Raw genomic sequence first — 20,958 nt, 5'->3', positions numbered from 1 at the left:
CTGAAGTGTTATCGGGTCTGGTTCAAGTGATATCAGAAGAGAACAGAACGTTCTTTATGATCTCTACTTGTCCTCTACTTGAGTGGGCACATTATTCTGTTCACGTTACTGTCTGCCCTTGCTTTCATCCTCTGTATGTGTGTGTGTGTGTGTGTGTGTGTGTGTGTGTGTGTGTGTGTGTGTGTGTGTGTGTGTGTGTGTGTGTGTGTGTATGCGTGCGAGTGTGTGTACGCATACGAGTGTGTGTGTGCATGCACATGCTATGTCTCTACAGTCACTCAAACACTGTAGCCATTAATACCACTTCATCATCCCACTATTGAGGGGGAAATAGATGTGACAGAGTGGTGTTTATATCCCCACCGATTCACCACCCTCTACAACACAGCACATAGAAGTACTGTCAATTACCTGGACCCAGAAAAGACAAGAAGGAACCACTAATTAGGGGTAAAACATTTAGTAAAAAGACAAAAGGCTATCAAGGAAATATTGCAGTTTTTCAATGGTTCTCTATCTATGGCCCTTGGGCATGCCTTGTAAGGTAAACTTCAGAATACATACACAACCAGTGAAGTGGCTCAGGTCTATAGCTGACCCAGTGGACTGAGAGGGTGTTGAGTTAGGGAGGTTGAGAACAGGAGGGAGAGGAGAACGAGGTGCAGCACAGGGAGATCGTTTGGACAGAGTGGATGAGTAATAGCTTCGTACTGCACTAATACATCATTTTTATGGATGACTATCTGGAATGGATGACTATATCTTAAGTACTGCTGGTGTTGGACTGCCTTTATGTGTGTGTGAGACTCATTTGTGGGTTACGCAGAGTTCAGCACGTCAAGGTCTAACTGATATAGTGTTAATTGATCCCTGAGCACACTTGTTTTTGTCTTTCTATCACCACTTAATTATATACAGTACCAGTCAATAGTTTGGACACAACTACTTAAGGGGGTTTCTTTATTTTTGCTATTTTCTACATTGTAGAATAATAGTGAAGACATCAAAACTATGAAATAACACATATGGAATCATGTAGTAACCAAAAAAGTTTTAACCAAATTCAAATATATTTTATATTTGAGATTCTTCAAAGTAGCCACCCTTTGCCTTGATGACAGTTTTGCACCCTCTAGGCATTCTCTCAACCAGCTTCACCTGGAATGATTTTCCAACAGTCTTGAAAGAGTTCCCACTTACAGTATGCTGAGCACTTGTTGGCTGCTTTTCCTACACTCTGCGGTCCAACTCATCCCAAACCATCTCAATTGGGTTGAGGTCAGGGGATTGTGGAGGCAAGGTCATCTGATGCAGCACTCCATCACTCTCCTTCTTGGTCAAATAGCCCTTACACAGCCTGGAGGTGTGTTGGGTCATTGTCCTGTTGAAAATCAAATTATAGTCCCACTAAGCCCAAACCAGAAGGGATGTCAAATCGCTGCAGAATGCTGTGGTAGCCATGCTGGTTAAGTGTGCCTTGAATTCCAAAGAAACCCCAGACAGTGTCACCAGCAGAGCACCCCCACACCATCACACGTCCTCCTCCATGGTTCGCCTACTCTGTGTCTCACAAAGACTTGGCGGTTGGAACCAAACATCTCAATTTGGACTCATCAGACTGAAGGACAGATATCCACAGGTCTAATGTTCATTGCTTGTGTTTCTTCAAGCAAGTATTTTCTTATTATTGGTGTCCTTTAGTAGTGTTTTTTGTTGTTGCAGCAATTCGACCATGAAGGCCTGATTCACGCAGTCTCCTCTGAACAGTTGATGTTGAGATGTGTCTGTTACTTGAACTCTATGAAGCGTTTATTTAGGCTACAATTTCTGAGGCTGGTAACTGTAATGAACTTATCCTCTGCAGCAGAGGTAACACTGGTTCTTCCTTTCCTGTGGCGGTCCTCACGAGAGCCAGTTTCATCATAGCGCTTGATGGTTTTTGCGACTGCACTTGAAGAAACTTTGAGAGTTCTTGACATTTTCTGTATTGACATTTTCTGTATGTGTTAAAGTAATGATGGACTGTCGTCTTTGCTTATTTGAGCTTTTCTTTACATAACATGGACTTGGTCTTCTACCAAATAGGGCTACCTTCTGTATACCACCCTACCTTGTCACAACCCAACTGATTGGCTCAAACTCATTAAGAAGGAAAGAAATTCCACAAATTAACTTTTAAACAAGGCACACCTATTCATTGAAATGCATTCCTGGTGACTACCTCATGAAGCTGGTTGAGAGAATGCCAAGCATGTGCAAAGCTCTCATCAAGGCAAAAGGTGGCTACTTTGAAGAATCTCAAATATATTTTGATTTGTTTAAAGACTTCTTTGGTGACTACATGATTCCATATGTGTTATTTCATAGTTGTGATGTCTTCACTATTATTCTACAATGTAGAAAATAGCAAATATAAAGAAAAAACCTTGAATGAGAATGTGTGTCCAAACTTTTGACTGGTACTATATATATATACATACATATATCTTCTATGACTTATCTCTCTGTATGACAACATACTGTGCTCACCAAAGAGGACACAACAATGCAAACAAAGCAAGACTTTAATGATTGTGATATTATTATATTATTCTACCCTACTGTCTGCCATGCTCTCACTCTCTTTTTGGGCTGTGGCTCTCTCACAATAGGAGAAAATACACACACACACCATGACACACACCGAGGCACTCAAATGTCATTGACAAGGAACAAGCCCCACAAGAAACACATAGAAAGCAACTATAGAAACAGAGAGAGAGAGAGAAAGAGAGAAACAACGATTGAGAGAAAATTAGTGCGAGATAGAGACACACAGAGACAGAGAGAGGCATCCCGTACTCCATCAGAATAGCATTATCTATGTATATTAGATGTGAGTAGCTGAGTGACTTTGCTGTTTCCTGGAGACTGCTGATGAGTCCTTTACAGCCAGCTGTGCCGGGTTGGATTGGCTCAGCTAAGGGGAGGTAGTCGATTGATTGTATTTATTTAATGTGTTCAATTAAAGGTACACATAAAGTCAAGCCACTTGGGCAAGTCACCTATCACATGTCCTTTGAATAGAATATTTCAGTGCTCTGGAATTGCATCGGTTCCTTTGTGAAGAACATCTCTCTCTCGCTCTCAGTACATCTCATGTAGACTTCACACTATATGACTATAGCTAAAATACACAGAGAATTCAATTCATTCTGGAAGTACTGTACACATTTCATGAATTATAAATTAATAAAATGGATGAATGACATGAAACATGATAAAAAGATACATGGATACCAGTAAATGATTGTTTAGATCAACCACTTACAGTGGGTATAGAAAGTCACCCCCCCTTTCAAAACATGAATCTTTTGTTGCCTTACAGCCTGAAATGAAAACACAAATGTAGACTTTTTTCGAATTTATTTACACACAGTAACCCACAATACTGAAGTGGGAAAAAAATCTAAAGAATTCTGACAATTCATTAAAAGTAAAACAGTAACAGTAGAATTGCAATTGCAAGCTTGCTAGGGTATAACCAACCACCTTCCAGATCAATCTTGGCTTCAATCTGTGATCAATTGTAGTGTCTTACATTAGTTCAGAATAAAAGCAGTTGTTGATAGAAGACTCCACTGCTTAGTAGTGCAATTGAAAGCAAAGAATCCACTATGGGCGGAAAGGTACTTTCACAAGATCTACGAGATAAAGTTGTGGAAAGGCACAAGTCAGGGGATGGAAATAAAAACATTTCAAATGCTTTGTCCCTCGGAGCACAGTTAAGACCATTATTAAGAAGTGGAAGCGTATGGCACCACCCAGACCCTGTACAGATCAGACTGTCCCTCCAAACTGGATGACCAGGCAAGGAGGAAACTGATCAGAGAGGCTACCAACAAGCCAACGGCGAGTTTGAAGGTTTGCCTTTATGGCAAAGACTGGTCAATGTGTGCATGTGACTACAATATCACAAGTGCTCCACAAATCTGCCCTCTATGGGAGGGTGGTAAAAAAAAAAACACTCCTCAAAAGAAGCCAATTCAAGTCTCATTTGAGCTTTGCCAAAAAGCACATTGTAGATTCCAAGGCCAAGTGGCAAAAGGTGCTGTGGTCAGATAAGACCAAAATTGAACATTTTGGCCTGATTGCAAAACGATATGTCAAAAACCCAATACATCTTTCCACCAAAAGAACACCATGTCTACTGTAAAGAACACCATGCCTACTGTAAAGAACACCATGCCTACAGTAAAGAACACCATGCTTAAAGTAAAGAACACCATGTCTACAGTAAAGAACACCATGCCTACAGTAAAGAACACCATGTCTACAGTAAAGAACACCATGCTTAGAGTAAAGAACACCATGCCTACAGTAAAGAACACCATGTCTACTGTAAAGAACACCATGCCTACAGTAAAGAACACCATGTCTACTGTAAAGAACACCATGCCTACAGTAAAGAACACCATGTCTACAGTAAAGAACACCATGTCTACTGTAAAGAACACCATGTCTACAGTAAAGAACACCATGTCTACAGTAAAGAACACCATGTCTACTGTAAAGAACACCATGCCTACAGTAAAGAACATCATGTCTACAGTAAAGAACACCATGCCTACAGTAAAGAACACCATGTCTACAGTAAAGCACACCATGTCTACTGTAAAGAACACCATGCCTACAGTAAAGAACGCCATGCCTACAGTAAGGAACACCATGCCTACAGTAAAGAACGCCATGCCTACAGTAAAGAACACCATGTCTACAGTAAAGAACACCATGTCTACAGTAAAGAACACCATGCTTACAGTAAAGAACGCCATGCCTACAGTAAAGAACACCATGTCTACAGTAAAGAACACCATGCCTACAGTAAAGAACACCATGCATACAGTAAAACACACCATGACTACAGTAAAGAACACCATGCTTACAGTAAAGAACACCATGCCTACAGTAAAGAACACCATGCCTGCAGTAAAGCACACCATGTCTACAGTAAAGCACACCATGCCTACAGTAAAGAACACCATGCATACAGTAAAACACACCATGACTACAGTAAAGAACACCATGCTTACAGTAAAGAACACCATGCCTACAGTAAAGAACACCATGCTTACAGTAAAGAACGCCATGCCTACAGTAAAGAACACCATGCCTACAGTAAGGAACACCATGTCTACAGTAAAGCGCACCATGACTACAGTAAAGCACACCATGTTTACTGTAAAGACCACCATGTCTACAGTAAAGAACACCATGTCTACAGTAAAGAACGCCATGTCTACAGTAAAGAACACCATGCTTACAGTAAAGAACACCATGTCTACAGTAAAGAACACCATGCCTACAGTAAAGAACACCATGCTTACAGTAAAGAACGCCATGCCTACAGTAAAGAACACCATGCCTACAGTAAGGAACACCATGTCTACAGTAAAGCACACCATGACTACAGTAAAGAACGCCATGACTACAGTAAAGAACACCATGCCTACAGTAAAGAACACCATGACTACAGTAAAGAACACCATGTCTACAGTAAAGAACGCCATGCCTACAGTAAAGAACACCATGTCTACAGTAAAGAACACCATGCCTACAGTAAAGAACACCATGCATACAGTAAAACACACCATGACTACAGTAAAGAACACCATGCTTACAGTAAAGAACACCATGCCTACAGTAAAGAACACCATGCCTGCAGTAAAGCACACCATGTCTACAGTAAAGCACACCATGCCTACAGTAAAGAACACCATGCATACAGTAAAACACACCATGACTACAGTAAAGAACACCATGCTTACAGTAAAGAACACCATGCCTACAGTAAAGAACACCATGCTTACAGTAAAGAACGCCATGCCTACAGTAAAGAACACCATGCCTACAGTAAGGAACACCATGTCTACAGTAAAGCACACCATGACTACAGTAAAGCACACCATGTCTACTGTAAAGACCACCATGTCTACAGTAAAGAACACCATGTCTACAGTAAAGAACGCCATGTCTACAGTAAAGAACACCATGATTACAGTAAATAACACCATGTCTACAGTAAAGAACACCATGCCTACAGTAAAGAACACCATGCTTACAGTAAAGAACGCCATGCCTACAGTAAAGAACACCATGCCTACAGTAAGGAACACCATGTCTACAGTAAAGCACACCATGACTACAGTAAAGAACGCCATGACTACAGTAAAGAACACCATGCCTACAGTAAAGAACACCATGACTACAGTAAAGAACACCATGTCTACAGTAAAGAACGCCATGCCTGCAGTAAAGAACACCATGTCTACAGTAAAGAACACCATGCCTACAGTAAAGAACACCATGCATACAGTAAAACACACCATGACTACAGTAAAGAACACCATGCTTACAGTAAAGAACACTATGCCTACAGTAAAGAACACCATGCCTGCAGTAAAGCACACCATGTCTACAGTAAAGCACACCATGCCTACAGTAAAGAACACCATGCATACAGTAAAACACACCATGACTACAGTAAAGAACACCATGCTTACAGTAAAGAACACCATGCCTACAGTAAAGAACACCATGCTTACAGTAAAGAACGCCATGCCTACAGTAAAGAACACCATGCCTACAGTAAGGAACACCATGTCTACAGTAAAGCACACCATGACTACTGTAAAGCACACCATGTCTACTGTAAAGACCACCATGTCTACAGTAAAGAACACCATGTCTACAGTAAAGAACGCCATGTCTACAGTAAAGAACACCATGATTACAGTAAAGAACACCATGTCTACAGTAAAGAACACCATGCCTACAGTAAAGAACACCATGCTTACAGTAAAGAACGCCATGCCTACAGTAAAGAACACCATGCCTACATTAAGGAACACCATGTCTACAGTAAAGCACACCATGACTACAGTAAAGAACACCATGACTACAGTAAAGAACACCATGCCTACAGTAAAGAACACCATGTCTACAGTAAAGAACACCATGCTTACAGTAAAGAACGCCATGCCTACAGTAAAGCATGGGGGTGGCAGCATCCTGTTGTGGGGGTGTTTCTCTTCAGCAGGGACTGGAGCACTTGTCAGGATAGAAGGGAAAATGGACAGTGCAAAATACCGACAGATTCTTGAGGAGAATCTGCAGCCCTCTGCCAGGAAGTTGAAAATGGGAAGATGGTTCACGTTTCAACATAACAATGATCCAAAGCACACCGCCAAAGCAACCGTACAGTGGCTGAAGGACAAGAAGGTGAATGTCCTTGAGAGGCCTAGTAAGAGCCCCAACCTAAATCCCACCGAGAATATGTGGAATGACTTGAAGACTGCAGTCCATGAGCGGTCACCATGCAATTTGACTGAGTTTGAGCAATTCTGCAAGGAAGAAATGGGCCACTATTGCACAGTCTAGGTGGGCAAAGTCAGTAGAGACGTATTCAAAGAGACTCGTGGTTGTAATTCAAGCTAAAAGTGGTTCCACCAAGTATTAACCTATGGGGGGAGGGGGGGGGGGGGGGGGGGGGGGGGTTCACTTATCCAGAAAGGGTATTTTACGGTTTCATTTTAATACATTTGAGTTTTTTAGAATTTTATGTTCACTTGGATATTGTGTGTAAATAAATCTGGAAATAGTCTGATTTGATGTGTTTTCATTTCAGGATGTAAGGCAACAAAAGGTGAACATTTTGAAAGGGAGTGGTGACTTTCTGCACCCACTACACATAAAAAAATGTGCCTGTGTTCTTTTGTGAGCGAGAAATTGGCGTAGGCCGTTAAAAATGAATGGAATGTACAGTACATTCATGTGAGTAAGATAGGACTACTAAACCATTGAAGAGAGATAGGATGTGTTGTTAAGACTGGTCCAGGATAGCCGAGGTGGCCCAAGGCCCCATCCATAATCTATAACACCACAGCGCTCTACATGTTCACAGACCTGTTCAATAAATCATGCTTCTTCCTCTATATACTAAATATATATTCCATTAATAATGCACATTATACATGTACACAATGCAATACACATAATAGGGACTTAATTGTAACCCATAACCTCACCCCTGAGCTTAAAATGTTGTTGTTTTATCCTCGTGGGGATGTGGGAAATGGAGAATTTCTAAGTTTTACTAGAAGAAGAAGAGCCAACCACACACACACACACACACACACCTCTCCAAGTCTTGCTGCATTAATACCAGAGCTAAAGGACTGGGAGTCACTATAAATATTTTATATGGCACAGTGCATGTGGGAAAAATGTATTTTTAGACACTTTTTTGAAAGCTCTCAGAAGCTTGGATCGCTGTGTGTGTGGATAGGGGGTGCAAGGGTGTAATGGGTGTGTGTGTTTGTTCCATTGTGTGAATGCAGACTGTGCTCTGGGGATCCTCTCAAGGTGATCCTCTTATCTCTCTCTAGATTCCTTTTCCCTGAAGAATGGATTGATTTATAATACCCTGTTTGCCTGAGGTGGGACTCTTCTGTGCATGTGAGTGTGCATGTGAATGGGACACATTGAGGGCAGACTCGGCACGAACTGGTTGAATCAACGTTGTTTAAATGGAATTTGTCAATGTATTGTGACGTGGAATCTATGTGGAAAATGCACTGAATTTGAAATAAGTCAAACTGTTTTTAGGGTGAAATTTCAACAGGACTATGCCATCACGGGAACCAAATTTCAACAGACAAACCTTGTAAAATATGTTGCATTTGTACCTTTAAAACTGTCATATCTTCAAAGTTATATACACTGTCAGAAAACCATAGACAGGGCAGCAACTCCTACTGATAAATGAATCTATCTATAGCAGCCCTTTGGTCTCACATCCAGGGTATTAATCAAGCCCAAACCTGCTTAGCTTGCTAGGATATTTGTCACTGACTTTTACCAACGTGCTATCGTGAGAAGGATTGTTGAGAAATATACATAGATTCACTGTGTCTATCAAAGTCATTCCTAAGGGTATGTTTAACATAGCAAACTAAATGTAACCATACTCTATCACTCATACGGTATCATCAATCAGGGAAAGTTAAAGAATAGGAGTAAATTAAATCAAACTTTAGTTAAAGTGCATTTAAAGTTGGATTCTTTGATTTTGGTTATTGGTTGAGATGGAGATGTGAATCCAACATATGAATCAAACATTTGGAGACAAACTGAAATGAAAGCCAGACTAAGTCAGTGGCACAGATGGACGTGTCCAAGCAGAACATAAATCTACTTAAATGTTGATATTTGGTTGCGTTGTTAACCAAACTATTCAATATTAATTTTGTAATACAGTAAATAGCCTAAAATGAAGGCTCTTACAAACAAATTAAAAAGGGTTAGGGTTAAGGTTAGCCCTAACCCTAACACATCCATGACCACATTTTGTTGTTACTGTAACCATACATTTCTTCTTATGTAATCATATAAAGCGTGCATGTTCAAGATAGCATGCGTAGATAGCATGCGTAGATAGCATGCGTAGGTCGTCGCAGGTCTGTGGAGAGCTTCACAATTGCTGTAATAATCTGTGCAGAATCTTAAACAGCAGTGATCACTTGCACCATGTATTTTTTGTGTAATCTCAAGTTCTGCTATTAGATGGAACAAAGTGATAACACATTAACTCTGTTGTATAACTAAACACAATATTAGACATTTTATTTCCATTTCAACTTGCTGTGCTTTTAAATGATTTAAAGCATAGTGATAACACATTAGAAATTCAATTGACTTTTGTCTGTCTTTTTGAGTGGGTTTTTGTTATGTATTGTTATCTCATTGATTACAACCACAAGGTTTTAATTCTGACTTGAGACTGAGAGCTGGTAGTTGAAATGACGCGGTGTGCTCATCTGATCCCTCTCTCTCGCCCTCTCTGTCCTTACTCTCGCCCTCTCTGTCCTTACTCTCGCCCTCTCTGTCCTTACTCTCGCCCTCTCTGTCCTTACTCTCGCCCTCTCTGTCCTTACTCTCGCCCTCTCTGTCCTTACTCTCGCCCTCTCTGTCCTTACTCTCGCCCTCTCTGTCCTTACTCTCGCCCTCTCTGTCCTTACTCTCGCCCTCTCTGTCCTTACTCTCGCCCTCTCTGTCCTTACTCTCGCCCTCTCTCTTTCTATTTCTTTTATTGGCATGGTTAACTTATGTTTGCATTGCCAAAGCAAGTGAAATAGACAGGAAATAAACTAAGATGAACAGTAAGCATTACACTCAAACATTTTTAAATATAGACATTTCAAATGTTATATTATTAGCTATGTACAGTGTTGTAACAATGTTCAAATAGCTGAAGTATGAAAGGGAAAATAAATAAATAAATATAAATATGGGTTGTATTTACAATGGTGTTTGTGCTCCACTGGTTGACCTTTTCCTGTGGCAACAGGTCACAAATCTTGCTGCTGTGGTGGCACACTGTGGTATTTCACCAAATAGATATGGGCGTTTATCAAGATTGGGTTTGTTTTCAAATTCTTTGTGGGTCTGTGTAATCTGAGGGAAATATGTGTCTCTAATATGGTCATACAATCTATCTCTTTTTCTCTCGCTCTCTCTCTGAATAAATGAATTTGTTCAACTATTGTCTCTCTCTCTGAATCAACTACTCATCACATTTTATGCACCCCAGTGTTAGCTAGCTGTAGTTTATGCTTCCAGTACTATATAAATTCTCTGATCCTTTGACTGGGTGGATAACATCTCGGTTCATGCTGCAAGAGCTCTGATAAGTTGGAGGATAGTTTTTTAAATGAATTTACCTGTGGAGGATGGTCCTCCCCTTCCTCCGTATGAGGAGCCTCCACTGGTTTGGTAGTGGTAGTCGAGCGAGCGTTGTAGTAGTTTTCCGTTGTTTGTAGCTAATGCAGTAATATCCACAAGGACGGGGTTACAACTCATTTGTGGACCAAAAAAGAGAAGCTAGCTATGAAGTGGGACCGGTTTGTCCAGTTGAAGCGATCGGATTGGAGTAAGGGAACTGTGCACATGTCGACTGTAAAAAAAGTTTTGAGAATGACACAAATATTAATTTCCACAAAGTTTGCTGCTTCAGTGTCTTTAGATATTTTGTCAGATTACTATGGAATACTGAAGTATAATTACAAGCATTTCTTAAGTGTCAAAGGCTTTTATTGACAATTACATGAAGTTGATGCAAAGAGTCAATATTTGCAGTGTTCTTTTTCAAGACCTCTGCAATCCGCCCTGACATGCTGTCAATTAACTTCTGGGCCACATCCTGACTGATGGCAGCCCATTCTTGCATAATCAATGCTTGGAGTTTGTCAAAATGTGTGTGTTTTTGTTTGTCCACCTGCCTCTTGAGGATTGACCACAAGTTCTCAATGGGATTAAGGTCTGGGGGGTTTCCTGGCCATGGACCCAAAATATTGATGCTTTGTTCCCCGAGCCACTCAGTTATCACTTTTGCCTTATGGCAAGGTGCTCCATCATGCTGGAAAAGGCATTGTTTGTCACCAAACTTTTCCTGGATGTTTGGGAGAAGTTGCCCTCAGAGGATGTGTTGGTACCATTCTTTATTCATGGCTGTGTTCTTAGGCAAAATTGTGAGTGAGCCCACTTCCTTGGCTGAGAAGCAACCCCACACATGAATGGTCTCAGGATGCTTTACTGTTGGCATGACACAGGACTGATGGTAGCACTCACCTTGTCTTCTCCGGACAATCTTTTTTCCGGATGCCCCAAACAATCGGAAAGGGGATTCATCAGACAAAATGACTACCCCAGTTCTCAGCAGTCCAATCCCTGTACCTTTTGCATAATATCAGTCTGTCCCTAAAGTTTTTCCTGGAGAGAAGTGGCTTCATTACTGCCCTTCTTGACACCAAGCCATCCTCCAAAAGTTTTTGTCTCACTGTGCGTGCAGATGCACTCACACCTGCCTGCTGCCATTCCTGAGCAAGCTCTGTACTGGTGGTGCCCCGATCCCGCAGCTGAATCAACTTTAGGATACGGTCCTGGCACTTGCTGGACTTTCTTGGGCGCACTGAAGTCTTCTTCACAACAATTGAACCGCTCTCCTTGAAGTTTTTGATGATCCAATAAATGGTTGATTTAGGTGCAATCTTACTGGCAGCAATATCCTTGCCTGTGAGGCCCTTTTTGTGCAAAGCAATGATGACGGCACGTGTTTCCTTGCAGGTAACCATGGTTGACAGAGGAAGAACAATGATTCCAAGCACCACCCTCCTTTTGAAGCTTCCAGTCATTCGAACTCATTCAGCATGACATGTTATTCAAACTCAATCAGCATGACAGAGTGATCTCCAGCCTTGACCTCGTCAACACTCACATCTATGTTAACGAGAGAATCACTGACATGATGTCAGCTGGTCCTTTTGTGGCAAGGCTGAAATGCAGTGGAACTGTTTTTGTGGGGATTCAGTTCATTTGCTTGGCAAAGAGAGTGACTTTGCAAATAATTGCAATTCATCTGATCACTCTTCATAACATTCTGGATTATATGCAAATTGCCATCATACAAACTGAGGCAGCAGACTTTGTGAAAATTAATATTTGTGTCATTCTCAAAACTTTTGTCCACGACTGTATGCGATGCTTATTTCACCCCAGAGGATCATTTCACCCCGAAGGACTTCGATGGCTTAAATAACCTCTTAAGGATCCGCCCCTTTTTTTAAATGTTCACCTAAAATGACGTACCCAAATCTAACTGCTCGGGCCCTGAAGCAAGGATATGCATATTATTGGTACCATTTGAAAGGAAACACTTTGAAGTTTGTGGAAGTGTGAAATCAATGTAGGAGAATATAACACAATAGATCTGGTAAAATATAATACAAAGAATAAAGCAACTGTTCTTTTGTATTTTTTTTGTACCATCATCTTTGAAATGCAAGAGAAAGGCCATAATGTATTATTCCAGCCCAGGTGCAATTTAGATGCTGACCAATAGATGGCAGCAGTATATGTGCAAAGATTTAGACTGATCCAATGAACCATTGTATTTCTGTTCAAAATGTTGTATTAAGACTGCCCAAATGTGCCAAATTTGTTTATTAATAACTTTTCATTTTCAAAATTGTGCACTCTCCTCAAACAATAGCATGGTATTTGTTCACAGCAATAGCTACTGTAAATTGGACAGTGCAGTTAGATTAACAAAAAATTAAACTTTCTGCCAATATCAGATATGTCTACGTCCTGGGAAAATGTCTTGTTACTTACAACATCATGCTAATGGCATTAGCATACGTTAGCTCAACCGTCCCGTGGATGGGACACCAAAGTTAATATAACCAGTGGAAGGCAGGATTACAATTATACTTTATTTCCTACCGACCTACCAGTACATCACAAGTTTCAGTAGTGATGGAGATAAACTATTTAGCTATGTTGTCTGTGGTAGTTGGCTAGCTAGCTGGCTGGCTAAAATAACTAACTTTACTTGCTGGCTTAGATAACTGCATATACTGGTAACATTATTTTATAACTGGTTAAGTAGCGTTTATGTATTTCCAAAACTTTAGTTTACTTAAATGTAGTTGTGAGGTAGGTGTTGATAGCAACTGTCTGCCTCATGCAGTGCTAACTTAACTTAACAAAGAAAACTAATGGGACTGTAGCGACTGTGTTGACTTCAAAATCTGGGGTGTGAACATCATTTCTAATCAAGCGTTGATCGACATGGCAATGGATCTATAGTATTGGAGAAAAGTTGAAAAAACGGACCCTCCATTACATCATGTAGTGCAACGTACAGCAAGCATAAAGCAACTATTTCCGTCATACAATCTCTCTCCACCAGGTGTAGCACTTCTCTCATCCTTTAAAAACAAGAAATGGACAGTGACGGGGGTAAAGGGGGATATCTAGTAATTTTTTTGCATCATCACCGCATGTGATCATCATTCTCAAAGCCAATGTTTACTTCTAAGATCACTTTAGCACCTCCCTAAAAACCCGATTCAAATTCGACACAAACCTTCAAATAGGTATGTAATGACACATTATATAAACTCTTTATAGTGTTTTATTTACATTTTAGAGGCAATAAGGTGATAAGTTGGACAGATCGAGTGAAAAAAAGCAATTTTCCCAAACAACATCTCTCCTTCTCACTATCACGCATTAGTTTAGCTTCCCCACCCGCCATTTTTAAAAGGACCCGACGGGGCTCATTGCCTGCTTGAATCATGCAGAAAGGGGCAGCGTGGGGGTCATGTAATTGATTCTGTTGGAAAGGGGAGAAATTGTGCTTTACAATGGTATTGACATTACAGTTGATCTGGAAGTATTACGTTTTGGGGCTCTAAAATAAGGTCAATAGTATGGACCAAGGCGATGTACAAAAGTGAGTGAGTTTACATTACTGTATAGGGAATAGTCTGGCTTGCCGGGTCATCCATATTACATCACATCCCGGAAAAACATTTCCAGACATGACTTTGGCATTCTGATCGGTTCTATGTAATAACACAAAAAACAGAAAAGTGAGGTAACTTTTTATTGGGAATTTTATGTTTCTATTGCGTAGTGAGCAGATACGCATCAAGCATGTGGGCAGTATTTCTCAAAAGGAGTGATAATTGGTAACAGTTATATTGGGCTCAATTTTGTGAGTTGAAAGACAACTTTGGTAGTATTATAAAACATTGAAACGACTGGAATCTAATAGGCTACAGAATTAGAGAAGTGCTGTTTCTCTGAACCTCAGGCAGAAGGCTCAAGCAAGCCTGTTTCTCTACCCAGTCAGAGGCAACCTGCCTGTCTCAGAATCTAGCCAGCAGCAGAAACCTATCCTCATTTATGTTTAGAAAACAAATTTGAGGCCTCCCAAGTAGTGCAGCGGTCTAAGGCACTGCATCGCAGATCCGGGTTCGATCCCGGACTGTGTCATGGGACCCATGAGGCGGCACACAATTGGCCTAGCGTCGCCCGGGTTAGGGAAGGGTTTGGGACGTCCTTGTCCCGTCCCGCTCCTGTGGCAGCCGGGGTCATGCACACTGACAGGGTAGCCAGTTGGACGGTGTTTCCTCCAAGTCATTGGTGCAGCTGGCTTCCGGGTTCAGCGAGCAGTGTGTCAAGAAGCAGTGCGGCTTGGCAGGGTCGTGGTTCGGAGGACGCATGGCTCTCGACCTTCGCCTCTCCAGAGAGCGATGGGACAAGACTAACAACAAATTGGGGAGAATAAGGGGTAAAAAACAAATCGAAAATAAAATAAACAATTAAAATAAAACACATTTGAAGGCCAAAACTGTGGGGGGAAAGCACTCACCATGTTCCTGCAACCAAATAAATCACCCAAAGAATACTTTGAACCAAATGAGAAAATGTAGAAATTGGCCCACCCTAGTCTTCATTGATAGGGAAGCGTGGTCACATACACTTGATTAGCGGATGTTATTGCGGGTGTAGCGAAACGCTTGTAGTTCTAGCTCCAACAGTGCAGTAATATCTAACAAGTAATATCTAACAAATTACACAACATATACCCAATACACACAAATCTAAGTAGGAATGAATTAAGACTACATACATATATGGACGAGCGATGTCAGAGCGGAACTGACTAAGATACAGTAGAAGTATAGAACAGTATATACAGTATATATAAGATGAGTAATGCCAGATGTAAACATCATTAAAGTGACTAGTGTTCCAACCCTTAAAGTTGCCAGTGATTTCTAGTCTATGCCTAAAGACAGCAGCCTCTAATGTGCTAGTGATGGCTGTTTAACAGTCTAATGGCCTTGAGATAGAATCTGTTTTGGTGTGGTTGGACCATGTTAGTTTGTTGGTGATGTGGACACCAAGGAACTTGAAGCTCTCAACCTGCTCCACTGCTGCCCCGTCGATGAGAATGGGGGCATGCTCGGTCCTCTTTTTCATGTAGTCCATAATCATGTCTTGATCACGTTGAGGGAGAGATTGTTGTCCTGGTACCACACGGCCAGGTCTCTGACCTCCTCCCTAAGGCTGTCTCATCGTTGTCGGTGATCAGGCCTACCACTGTTGTGTCATTGGCAAATTTAATGATGCTGTTGGAGTCATGCCTGGCCGTGCAGTCATGAGTGAACAGGGAGGGAGTACAGGAGGGGACTGAGCATACACCACTGAGTGGCCCCTGTGTTTAGTCCCAGGGTCCTTAACTTATTGATGAGCTTTGAGGACACTATGGTGTTGACCGCTGAGCTGTAGTCAATGAATAGCATTCTCACATAGGTGTTCCGTTTTTCCAAGTGGGAAAGGGCAGTGTGGAGTGCAATAGAGATTGCATCATCGGTGGATCTGTTGGGGCGGTGTGTAAATTGGAGTGGGTCTAGGGTTTCAGGGATGATGGTGGTGATGTGAGCCGTGTTGTTGTGAGCCATGACTAGCCTTTCAGTTGTGGTTGGGATATATTGACCATGTTTTGGATGTACACTGAACAAAAAATATAAATGCAGCATGTAAAGAGTTGGTCCCATTTTCATAAGCTGAAATAAAAGATTGCAGAAAATGCCCATACACACAAGAAATGTATTTCTCTCAAACTGTGCACAAATTTGCTTACATCCCTGTTAGTGAGCATTACTCTTTTCCAAGACAATCCATCCACCTGACAGGTGTGGCATATTAAGGTGATTAAATAGCATGATCATTATACAGGTGCACCTTGTACTGGGCACTATAAAAGTCCACTATAAAATACACAACACAATGCCACAGATGTCTCAAGTTGAGGGAGCGTGCAATTGGCATGCTGACTGCAGCAATGTCCACCAGACCTGTTGCCAGAGAATTGATTGTTCATTTTTCTACCATAAGCCTAGTTTTAGAACATTTGGCAGTACATCCAACTGGCCTCAACCACAGAGCTCGTTTAACCATGTAGCCCAGGACCTCCACATCCGGCTTCTTCACCTGTGGGATCGTCTGAGACCAGCCATGCGTAGGAGTTGATAAAACTGTGGGTTTGCACAACCTAAGAATTTCTGCACAAACTGTCAGAAACCATCTCAGGGAAGCTCATCTGCATGCTCATCTTCCTCACCAGGGTCTTGACCTGACTGCAGTATGGCATCGTAACCAACATCAGGGGCAAATGCTCAGCTTTGATGGCTACTGGCATGCTGGAGAAGTGTGCTCTTGAGGGATGAATGCCGGTTTCAACTGTACCGGGCACATAACAGACAGTGTGTATTGCATTGTGTGGGTGAGTGGTTTGCTGATGTCAACGTTGTGAACAGAGTGCCCCATGGTGGCGGTGAGGTTATGGTATGGGCTACTGGCTACTGCAGACAAACACAATTGTATTTTATCAATGGCAATTTGAATACTCAGAGATAACTTGATGAGATCCTGAGGCCCATTATTGTGCCATTCATCCGCCACCCCCACCTCATGTTTCAGCATGATAATGCACAGCCCCAAGGAATTATACACAAATCCTGGAAGTCCCAGTTCTTCCATGGCCTGCATACTCACCAGTCATGTCCTCCATTGAGCATGTTTTGGATGCTCTGGATCAACGTGTACACCGTGTTCCAGTTCCCGCCAATATCCAGCAACTTAGCATTGCCATTGAAGAGGAGTGGGACAACATTCCACAGGGGGCCTCCCGAGTGGCGCAGCGGTGTAAGACACTTAAAATGTGCCTTTAGAGGCCATGCAATTCAGTACTCATCTCTAAAACAAAAGCAATTTAGATCAAAAGAGTACATATTGGCCTCCTGAGTGGTGCAGCAGTCTAAGACACTACACTGCAGTGCTTGAGGCGTCACTACAGACCCGGGTTTGATCCCAGCCAGTGACCGGGAGACCCATGAGGCGGCGCACAATTGGCCCAGCGTCGTCCAGGTTAAGGGAGTGTTTGGCCGGACGGGATGTCATTGTCCCATCACGTTCTAGCAACTCCTGTGGCGGGCCGGGCACATTCAAGCTGACACGGTCGCTGGTTGGACGGTGTTTCCTCCAGTGCATTGGCTTCCGGGTTAAGTGAGAAGTGTGTCAAGAAGCAGTGCGGGTTGGCAAGGTTGTGTTTCGGGGGACGCATGGCTCTTGAACGTTGCCTCTCCTGAGTCCGTACAGGAGGTGCAGCGATGGGACAAGACTGTAACTACCAATTGGATATCACGGAAATAACATTCCACGGGCCACAATCAATAGCCTGATCAACTCTATGTGAAGGAGATGTGTCGTGCTGCATGAGGCAAATGGTGGTCACACCAGATACTGACTGGTTTTCAGATCCAAGCCCCTACTTAAAAACAAAAAAAGTTATTTGTGACCAGTAGATGCATATCTGTATTCCCAGTCATGTGAAATCCATAGATCAGGGCCTAATGAATTAATTTATTTTGACCGATTTTCTTACATACACTGTAACGCAGTGAAATCTTTGAAATTGTGGCATTTATATATTTTTGTTCAGTGTATTTTCCTTTCAAAAATCACAAAAATCTCAATTTCACAGCTATTTCTTAAAATAAAAAATATCTCCCGGGGGGAGAATTGGGGTAGGGGGCCAGCCCCTGAACTTCCCTAGAAGGGTGTTGACCCTGGAACCCCCCAATATGCAACACAGTTATTCACTTTGTATTTGTAGTCAACTTCGTTGTTGTCAGCTGTCACAGAGACAGATCACAATCTTTATTCTAGGTCTAGCAGAGATCTGTATATAAAGTGACACGGCAGGGCAAAGAAGCATCAAACGAAGCACTTAGACCACTCATACTGTAGAACAGCTGAGGCAGGCATTATTAACATCGCACTTAAGCGCTCGTAATCTACGGTTTTTGGAAACAGCTTGGAGGATTAACGATGCTCATACGAAGATTCTAACGATGAACTTAGCCTTAAGATGCTTTTGGAAAATTGGGCCCCGATAACTGCAGCCCTTATCACTGCTACTGAAAAACAGCAGTCCCAGAGTCATCGCTGTGTGTGCGTGCTGGCCTGTGTGACACATATAGTGCCTTGCAAACGTATTCATCCCCCTTGGCATTTTTCCTATTTGGTTGTATTACAACCTGTAATTTAAATAGATTTTTATTTGGATTTCATGTAATACACAAAATAATCAAAATTGGTGAAGTGAATTTTTTTTTTAATTACTTGTTTCAAAAAATGATATAAAAAAAACAGAAAAGTGCATATGTATTCACCCCCTTTGCTATGAAGCCCATAAATAAGATCTGGTGCAACCAATTACCTTCAGAAGTCACATAATTAGTTAAATAAAGTCCACCTGTGTGCAATCTAAGCATCACATGATCTGTCACATGATCTCAGTATATATACACCTGTTCTGAAAGGCCCCAGAGTCTGCAACACCACTAAGCTGAGGGCATCACCAAGCAAGTGGCACCATGAAGACCAAGGAGCTCTCCAAACAGGCCAGGTGCAAAGTTGTGGAGAAGTACAAATCAGAGTTGGGTAATAAAAAAATATCAGAAACTTTGAACATCCCACGGAGCACTATTAAATCCATTATTAAAAAGTGGAAAGAATATGGCATCACAACAAACCTGCCATGAGAGGGCAGCCCACCAAAGCTCAGACCAGGCAAGGAGGGCATTAATCAGAGAGGCAACAAAGAGACCAAAGATAACCCTGAAGGAGCTGCAAAGCTCCACAGTGGAGATTGGAGTATCTGTCCCTAGGACCACTTTAAGCCGTACACTCCACAGAGCTGGGCTTCACGGAAGAGTGGCCAGAAAAATGTGGAAGACTCCCCAAACATATAGAAGAAGGTACTCTGGTCAGATAAGACTGAAATTGAGCTTTTTGGCCATCAAGGAAAATGCTATGTCTGGCGCAAACCCCAACATCATTGCCCCGAGAACACCATCCCTACAGTGAAGCATGGTGGTGGTAGCATCATGCTGTGGTGATGTTTTTCCATCGGCAGGGACTGGGAAACTGGTCAGAATTGAAGGAATGATGGATGTCGCTAAATACAGGGAAATTCTTGAGGGAAACCTGTTTCAGTCTTCCAGAGATTTGAGACTGGGACGGAAGTTCACCTTCCAGCAGGACAATGACCTTAAGCATACTGCTAAAGCAACACTCGGGTGGTTTAAGGGGAAACATGTAAATGTCTTGGAATGACCTAGTCAAAGCCCAGACCTCAATCCAATTGAGAAACTGTGGTGTGACTTAAAGATTGCTGTACACAAGCGGAACCCATCCAACTTGAAGGACCTTGAGCAATTTTGCCTTGAAGAATGCCAAGCTTATAGAGACATTCCCAAGAGACTTGCAGCTGTAATTGTTGCAAAGTACTACAAAGTACTGACTTTGGTGGTGGTGGGGGGGGGGGGGGTGAATAGTTATAGACGCTTAAGTTGTCCGTTTTTTTGTCTTATTTCTTGTTTGTTTCACAATAAAAAATATTTTGCATCTTCAAAGTGGTAGGCATGTTGTGTAAATCAAATAACTCATATCCCTGCAAAATATATTTTAATTCCAGGTTATAAGGCAACAAAATAGAAAAAATGCCAAGGGGGTGAATACTTTTACAGGCCACTGTAAGGGTTAGTTAGGCAAGGGTGAAAGAAACAGCAGAAACAGAGAGCGAGAGAGTGAGAGGATGGGAAAAACTGAGAATGAGCTGAAAGAAAGAGAAAAGCAACATGCACACTGTCTCTCTTGCTCCGTTCTGTTTAGTCTGTTACTAGGCAACACCTGCAGGCATGGGCTAAATAAAGCCTTGCACCAGCCACTCACCCCCTTTTTCACCCCCCTTTTCTATCTACATCCTTCATGCCTTTCTCCCTTACTCTACCCATCTCTCACCGCCATACTCTCTAACCTCATCTTATTCTCCCTCACCCCATTCCCTTCCATTCCTCTCCCTCTGCATCCTTTTCTTGCCCCAGCTCAGCTTCATATCCACCCTGAGCCAAAAGCAGAGGAGATATCCACAGCACAGGCCTTGAACCTGCAGAGCTACCTTGACTGTGTGTGATGTTCTACCATGAACCCAGAACA

The sequence above is a fragment of the Oncorhynchus clarkii genome, chromosome 32 (assembly GCF_045791955.1).
Source record: "Oncorhynchus clarkii lewisi isolate Uvic-CL-2024 chromosome 32, UVic_Ocla_1.0, whole genome shotgun sequence".
Classification (NCBI taxonomy): domain Eukaryota; kingdom Metazoa; phylum Chordata; class Actinopteri; order Salmoniformes; family Salmonidae; genus Oncorhynchus; species Oncorhynchus clarkii.
The sequence above is the reverse complement of the archived record's forward strand: the minus strand, read 5'-3'. Positions refer to the sequence as shown.